This window comes from Pteropus vampyrus, unplaced genomic scaffold (assembly GCF_000151845.1).
Source record: "Pteropus vampyrus isolate Shadow unplaced genomic scaffold, Pvam_2.0 Scaffold189, whole genome shotgun sequence".
Lineage (NCBI taxonomy): Eukaryota > Metazoa > Chordata > Mammalia > Chiroptera > Pteropodidae > Pteropus > Pteropus vampyrus.
Window position 1 is genome coordinate 689795 of NW_011888970.1, and position 8803 is coordinate 698597.

The window sequence follows — 8803 nt, forward strand, 5'->3', positions numbered from 1 at the left end:
GCTTCCGTGAGCTTACAGTCCAGTCAGAAAAACCAACCGCTGCTTACCTCGAACAGCGTCTCCCAAACACGTGGGACAGGCACCCCCAGACAGCAAAGCTACCACCGACAGCCGCACGGCATTTTACTCTGAACATCGGCGTCTCTAACGTAAAGGTCCATCAAAGCAGCTGGAACGGACCGCTAAGCTCGTGATTTCTGGGGCGGTGCTGCCCAGGGCGCGGCTGAGCTCGGGGGGCGAGGGCACTGACGCCGCCTGGTGAGCAGCAGGGTCCAAGCCCTCTCGGTCGCTGTGACGCTCACCAGTGCCGTTGGCAGGGACGGTGCGAACCGCAGGCTCGCCATCTGCGCCTGCTGCTGCTCTCGGGACGACCCTGACACCAACGAAGGGCGTGAGTGGATGCTGGGGAAACGCCACTCTAAGAAATACCTACCTGGGCCCTATTCTCAGTGTAGGGCAGGGGGCCCCAGGTTGAGACCAGAGAGCAAGGGGCGGTGGGCACTGGGGCCCCATGGCAGCCCCACCCACCTGCCCAGATTCTCGCCAGAGTGCTGGCAGCAAGGGGCCAGGAACCCATTTCTCTCCCTTCAAAGAGAAGGGCGCTCAGCTCACGAGCCCTGCTGCCTCCCCAAACCATCGCCCTGTGCCCTCCGCCCCCATACAAATACGGGCCAGAAACGCCGGTCTCTCACGCTCTGCACAGTTCTGCCAGACAAAGGGCACTGGGCTGGGAGGAGAGCGAGGTGAAGGGGAGGGAACAAGGACTTGGACACAGCAAGCACAACCTCAGGGCAGAAAGGACAGACAGACGCGACGGGAATGCCGGGAGGACAGGGTGCCAAGACCAATGTCTGGGAATGTTTTCAAGAGAACACTCCAGGACGCAATTTGACAGTAGATGTCGAGAGTCATACATCGCATTCACACGTAACCTAGTAATCTGACTTCTAGGTCAGCCTAAGAAAAATTGGAGCTGTGTTCCCAGACACAGGGACAGTCACTGAAACAGTACAGCGAAAGAGATGGCAATACGTAGAATTTTGATACATTTTTGCAAAAAAAAATATTAACAATGAACATGGGACAAGGTACACATTGACTTGTTCAGCTAGCTTTCTATGCTTTCCAAATCTGTCCTTAATTGGCAAGTGTCACAGTCCCAGTGCTGACTCTGCAAGTCAGTCACCACACAGGTGTGCCTCGCTCCCTGCCCTGCAGCTGGTGTGCTCACGCGACTTGCTTCTGCAACGAGGCGGGTGTGCCGCTTGCCAGGCTGACTCTTTCCCGCTTTGGTAGCACAGTTAAGTTTTCTCCCTGAACGTCATCAATAGGTTCTGTGACTTCAAGCAAAACAACATAATACAACCAACCTCACCACGGGATAATTGATATAAACAAGAGTTAAGTTCCTACAGCATCTCATCAATTCGAGGACCTGCTTATAGGAAGCACGGAGACGAGGCCTGAGTGAGCACGAGCTGACTGCAGAGGACGGTGGTGCGCACGGCGCCCTCTCGTTGGAAGCCACTGGCGTCCGGGGCACAGCTGGTAACTGCAGCACACCGGGCTGACCACAGCCATCGGCGCTTGGAGAAAACGACGCGCCACACTCAGAACAGGCTCTGCACGCCAGCCAGCCCTGCAAAGCCCACAGTCCTCATCCCTAAGAAACGGAGCCCCACGCCTGCCAGCGCCGGTCTCTGCCCTCCTGTCACTCACCCAGCGAGCCCCACAGGGCTGCGGGGCCACGAACCTGCCTCGCCAACGTCTGCAGCCCAAAGAGGAAAACGCCTCCCACGGACAGACTGCTGTTCTTAAGACTCTGACTGCTGCTGAGATGTTTAAAATAAAGGCATTTTAAAGCAATACTAAATTCATAGCAGCTTTCCATGATGCTATAGATTTAAAACCCAAATTTTTTAGATCAGCCCCTTGATACAAGTCACAGTCAGACCCTCCCCCCCGTGCTCTGCCCACACCCACAGCTCACACCATTCACAAAAAATTAATTCCGGGGGGTAAAAAAATCAAACCACAAAAATATTTTGCAATATATACGTTTTTAAAAAACATATGTTTATATATATTTTGAGAGTACAGAAGAATTTTCTAAACGTGCCATAAAACCTAGAAACATTAATTTAAAAAAATAATTGACAAATTTTACTAAAGAAAACACTACAATAAGAAAGTCAAAAGACTAATAAAGGTCACCCTTCCTAAACACAAATCAATAAGAGCCAAACCATCCAAGAAGAGGCTATAAACCCACAAGTCTGCAAGAAATACAAATGGAAAACATCAAACATGCTCAACCTCACTGATAAAATATGAAATCAAGGAGGAAAACGACCTGCTGTGCAGGTTAGCAAAGGTCAAAAAGACTGCCACTGTCCAGGCTCTGCGAGGCCACTGGGCGGGGCCCCACCAGCCCCGGCTTTCCGGGGTGCAGGCTGCATCACCGGGCACAACCCCGACACGCGCTGATCAAGGAGCTGCACCCTCACGGCCTCCGCAGAACTACAGCTGTCCAAGGGTGCTCGTGACAGTACTGCTCACAGCATCAAAACTGCAAACAACCCAGATGCCCACCTACAGGGAACTTTGGCAGAATTAGGTATTGCCACTCCTTAGAGACGGCCACTGAGAAAGGAGAAGGAAATCTCTATGTACCGAAATTACACATCGGAAGACTGAACATACGTACAGCGTACACAGGTACAGGCAGACGTGAGCACTGGACACAGATGCGTGTACGTCTCCGTAGGTCTCTACACACATTAAAAGAAACACCTTAGGCCGACCGGGCTGTGCGCGGTGTGAGGGAGAAGTCAGTGCTTCGTGTCGCTGGAGCAGACGCTGCCCCTCCCTCTCCTCCCTCCCGCCTCTGCCTGGCTCTGGTTCCAGGTCTCTGCAGGGGAGGGAAGTCGAATGATGCTAGATCACCCCCTGGGCAGACCAGCCTCAGGACGAGAGGGTGGGGTCCTGCCTTGAACCCCCAGTCCTGAGGCTCTTCGCTCTCTCTCTCTCTGAGGCACTGAGGTGACAGGGCCAAGGGTGGTCATTAAAAGCCCATAACCTCAAAGGACACACTTCGTACCCGAGCAGGGCTTTGGAATTGCGCCCAGTCAGTGCGTTAGTCCCGACTGTTCATGGATGAACTGCCAGCACCGCAACACTGCCTGGCACATCGGAGACACTCAGTGAGTACATGGTGAGAGGGGGACCAGCAAGGAGTGAAGTGAGGGCCAAGGCTGAAGAGAAGGGAGCGAAAGGGCCCAAAGGGCCAATGACACCACACTGCAGAGTCCCTACGACAACCTGAAGGGAGAGGCTGGCAATCGTGAGTGCCCTGGCTAAATCTAGATTAAGATACAGCCTGCTACACACATTTATTTCTGTATTTTTCAATCAGGAGATTTCACACACAGTCTCACGCTGTCACCTCATCCACTAGAAAAACCCAAATACTGGCCACATCCCACCTGGGAACACGCGGCGGGAGCTGAGCAGAGGCTCCAGGCCGCCTGGCTCACTGTGGTCACCGGCCCGTGCCTCCCCAGGCCAAAGCAAAGGCCGACTGCTGTTCACCGTTCAGGGAGCACGGCCAGTCCACAGCGGAGAAGCGCTCGTGAGAGGAGGCAGCCCTGGCGGCCAATGTCAGATATCATCTGGGGCACAGAGCCCCCTGCGGGCCACGAGGAGACACTCAGTGGCAGGCACAGGGACATCCCGCAGCCAACAATGAGACTTCCAAATGCCATCAGCAGCGTTACCCAGAACCAGGCTCACCCGCCCTACTCAGGTCGCAATCCATCAAAAAGCTCCAAGTGTCTCCACAAGGCAGCTCACAAGTGACGATCTAAAGGTCTGGTCCCGTTCCCTCCCAGCCTACATTTAGGAAATGGCATTTCTTGTTACAAAAACCAGTAAGACCTGAAGCTGAATTTTTAAAGCACGTTAACTTGTAAATCTATCGCTCATAATAAAAGAAATGCAAATTAACACTGGGCTGAAATATCATTTCTCATCTATCAGACTAACAAAAATTCAAAAGCCAGACAACATGCTCTGTTGGTGAGGCCCTGTCCACTCTGCCAGGGGACACAAGGTGTCCGACCTACAGAGGTCTGGCACCATTTAACAAAACTACGCACGCTCTTCCCCTTAGACCCGGCAGTCCCACTACGAATTCACCCTGAACGGCCACCTCCAACATGAAAATACGTGGGCGCAAAGCTCATTCACCACGGCATTATTTGTAAACACAAAACGCTGGGGACATACTGCGCGTCCCATTTCAGAGACTTGCCGGCTGCGCTGCGGCACATCCATCCGATGGAGCGCCGTGCCGCTTGTACAAAAGCGTGAGGGTGAGCTCCAGGTCACAGTGAGTCAGATAAGCGAAGTGCAAGGGACTGTACCTGGGTCACTACCTTTGTATAAGAAAGGGCGAGCAACAGATGGAGGGATGGATGGATGTGTGACAAAGCAGGTGTGGTAAATGTTAAGAGAAACTAGGCGGGGTGTGTTTACTGTAAAATTCTTTCAACCTTCATGTATCTTCGAAATTTTTCATGGTAAAACGTTACAGAAAAAATATTTTCTATATTAGATGGTAATTGGCTAGATGTCACTCAACAAATAAAAGGTTAAAACGAAAGTCCTATATGCTAACGAAACGTTCATCCTCCCACCGCAGTGTGAAGGTTCTAGATCGGTTCCTAAAACACATCGATCACAAGTGATACAGACAGGGCCAACCTGAGCTTCATACAGTGCATCACTGCAGAGAGCAACCGGCCTGGCAGGGTGCTGCAGTGCAGAAACAGGTAAGCCCGGACTCGACATCGCCAGTGTGCCCCAAATTTAACAAGCTACGAAGCCAAATTCACGGCGGTGCTGGCAGGTCTTTAACCTGATGGGCCGAGCCCCCTGGACTAGACCAGGCAGGATCTATCTCAGCTTAACAGGAACGTTCAAGACAGGCCGAAGTGCTTCCTCAGACACCACGAGATGAAGTCACAAACCCCATTCATTAGTCTGCTGCTGTTTCTCAATCTCTTTCTATGGCCCCCTAAGGAGCCTATGTAGGCGTTTCTCTCCTAACCACAGTTTTTGGCCTCCCCCCGAAAACTGTAACACCACAGTTGCTATACTGTGCCATCTGTTGATGCACCGTGACCCTTTGGGAGGCCACGAACCACGGTCACATCCAAGGTAATTTCACCCTCCTCTCAAGAACCAATGTTCACCCCTTTGTGGGGGATATTCGTGGAGAATGCACGCTCTCAGGTGTAGGAAGAAACCTGGAAGATGGGCACCCACTCAGGCCTGAGAAAGTCGAGAGTGGAAAGAGAAAGGAGGAGCTCTGCCGTCCTCTGCGCAGTTCCGTGCTGTCTGACCATCACGCAATGCGACTTATTCATTACTTGTGTAAAAGCCAAATGTCCTCCAGCAGGTGCATGGAGAGACTGGCCCACCCACACTGTGGAACACTCGAGAAACATGAGGAAACAAACTCTGGTACCTGCAGCAACCTGGATGAATCTCCAACACACCGTGCTCAGTGACAAGCTAGATTCAAAAAGCCCCACGCCGTGTGTTCCCATACCTGACATCGTGGAAGCAGATCGGCAGCTGCCGGGGGCTGGTGGGGAGGAAGTGACTAGAGAGGCAGCGCGAGAAAACCGCCTGGGGTGGGACAACTGCTCTGAGCCCTGGATGTCATGGAAATTACACATTTGCCAAAATTCTCGGGATTCTACACCCAGAAAAGTGAATACTACGTGTAAATGAAAAAAAAACCTAAGCAAAATGGCAAAGTGAGGATGTGCAAAGGCCTTCTCTTCCATTCGAACATAAGTGATGTTCAAGATTTATTTCTATAAAAATGCATCAAAACAAGATAAAAATTCCCGTTGACTAGAAATAAAGCAGAAACCGAGGAGGGGGTGGGGCTGCGATGACAGGTCCCAAAGAGGCTCAGTCTAGAAGAAATAGTAATGGCCGGGGTCCGGTCTCCTAAAGTAAGGGCACATGGCCCCCCTGCAGGTGGCTGAGGAGCAGAGCCAGGCTTGTCCACCTGAAAGAAGATGCTCAAATGGCCGCAGGCCACAGCAGAAGTCAGCTGCTTGCCCTTGGCAAAGAAGCAAGCAGATTACCCAGACGCACACTGCCACCACATGGCAGCCCCGCACCCTGAGCGAATGCAAAGCCTGGACCAGGCATGGACCCCGAGGCTGAGCTGGGCAGCCACGAACCCCCTGACAGAGAAGGAAAGGTTGATTCCCACGCAAGATGAACACCAAGACATAAGGGGGCGGGGCCGAGCGCGCCAACAGGAGAATTCACTGCCAGGGAACCCAGGGGAACAGACCCCGTGGACAGTCCATGCGAAGAACACCCCTTGATGCAAGGTCACGAAGCTGCATCCTTCCGTGAATGGCCTTGAGCACAGCCACCTCTAACCCGACTCCTTCCCTTTCACACCCTACGAAAATCTAGAATCTATACCAAACCTCACCTCCGGCCCGAGTCTCTCTCTGCTAGAAAAGCCAACCTCCCTCCTCAGGCCCCTCTAATCACCCCCGTATGCCTAGGTCCTACCGACTCCGCCGGCTGTGGGAAAGAACTCGTGCACTATTTACTCAGGTATTTACTGAGTGTGTACTCCATCAGACAATATCTGAAGCTCTGGTCTACGACAGCGAACAAAGCATAGTTCCTGCCCAAGAAAAGGGGGCAGTCAGGCAAAACAAAGCAGCAAGTGCCAGACCACCAGTGCGACGGGGAGCCTAGGCAAGATGAGGGGTGCAGCTGGTGGGCGAGGTGGGCACGGTGCCGGTTCTCCAGACAGCCTCTTTGAAGGGGGACTTCTGGAAAGAGAACTTGCTGAGTCAGACCTGCGGTGTGCTGGGACCCGGTGTTCCAGGCGGAGCTGACATGTGTGGCTGGAGCCAGGGGACAAGAGTGGGATGCAGGGACGTGAGGTCACGGGCAGCAGAGACCTGGTCATAAGGGGCTTCATAAACCACCTTAAGAACTGTGGCTTTTCCCTAAGGGAAGTGAGAAACCACGAAGAGCTCTGAACACAGAAGTGCGCAATCGGATTTCAGTTTTTAAACATCGACCAGGCTGCTGCGCTGAGTCAAGTGCAGAGCAGCTCTGCGGAGCAGACGTCAGGGAGATGCGGGACTCGCCCGAGCAACGGATGATCCGGGGCTCGAACAGCAGCTCTGGCTGAGAAGGCAGCGAGCGGCAGTGGGATCTGAGATCGGTTTTGAAAGTGCTGAAAGATCAGACTTAGAATGGGAAAGAAATGCAAAGGGCACACAAATTCTGACCCGAGCAACTGGGAGAACAGAGCCCCCGCCTCCCTGGCCCTCGCACCTGGCGGCGGCCACGGCCTGCTCGCATGGAGACGCCACGGTGTGCAAGAGGAAGGCTGGGAGATACTGGCATGTGACCTACACACTCAGGACATACTGGCATGCGACGTATAGCCATGACACGGGATGAGATCACCTGAGTGTAGAGACCAGACAGGAGGTCTGAGGACCGCCCTGAAGCATCACGACGCTTACAGGAAAGGGAGATGAGAAGGAGCCAACAAGGAGACTGGAGGCAGCAGCCGGCAAGGGAAAAGGAGAATCCACAGTGGTCTCTCGGTGCCACCGAGAGACAGTATTTCAGCGAAGCCGTGAGCAGTCCGGTCAAAGGCTGCCCACAGAGGCACTTGGCAATATGGCGGCACCAGTAACTCCCAAGAGGAGCGGTTTCAGACAAGAGGTGAGACCAAAAGCTTGACAGATGCTGGTTCAAGAAAAATGGGAAGAGGACATGGCGACAAGGAGTACACGATTCCTTCCGATTCTGATGTGAATAAAGCTATGATCTCGAAAGGGTAGCTGGAGCGTCTGTACGTGGGTGAGGTACTTCGGAGAGAAAATAAACTGAAGGCAAGACAAGAATATTGGGGGTGTGGCCTGGAGAAGGCAAGAACGGGCGGATCCAGGAATACAGGATGTTCAACGAGCAGCGTTCGGATACTCCAGCGCCGACGGCAATTACGGTAGAGGACTTCAGGGCACGCGACCGTGCTAAGCACAGGTTCTTAAAAGCACATCAAGTTGCATTATACACTTCCAACTACGGAAAAGAAATGGGGTTGCCAGATGGGAGGGGGAGTGGTGGGTGGGTGGAAAAGGGGGACGGGATTAAGAAGTACGAATTGGTAGTGACAGAGTGGTCATGGGGAGTAGAGTCAGTAATACTGTGACAACTTGGTTCGGTGTCAGATGGGTGCCAGATTTCTCAGGGTGACCCCTTTGTCACATAAATGTCTAATCACTGCTGTACACCTAAAACATAATACAGTATGCCAAGTGTAATTTTGAAAAAGAAAATAACAAAAATAGTAAGATTTTTTTAAAAATGAAAGGACATGGTAGTAAAATGATTTAGTTTTAAAATCCGTTTTTATTTTTCCCAATCATTCAAACAGCGTATTTATTTTAAGGGCTCCACTTAAAAAGTTACAGAAACCATTGCACATATCATGTAAAAAACTAACCAGAAAATACAAATAAAGAGAGTAAAGTTCCTCCATCAGCCCCGGGACGGGCGTCATTAGCGTTCCGCCGTTATTTACCTGCACCTGTCTCCACACCTGAGAAGGCGGGAACGCCTCGCGCGGAGACCCAACGCGCCGGGCCCGCCACCCCGCGGAAGGGGTCGGCGTGGAAACCCGAGGGCCGAGGCAGAGCGAAGGTCCCGACGCGCGGCAGACGCGAACCAGGCG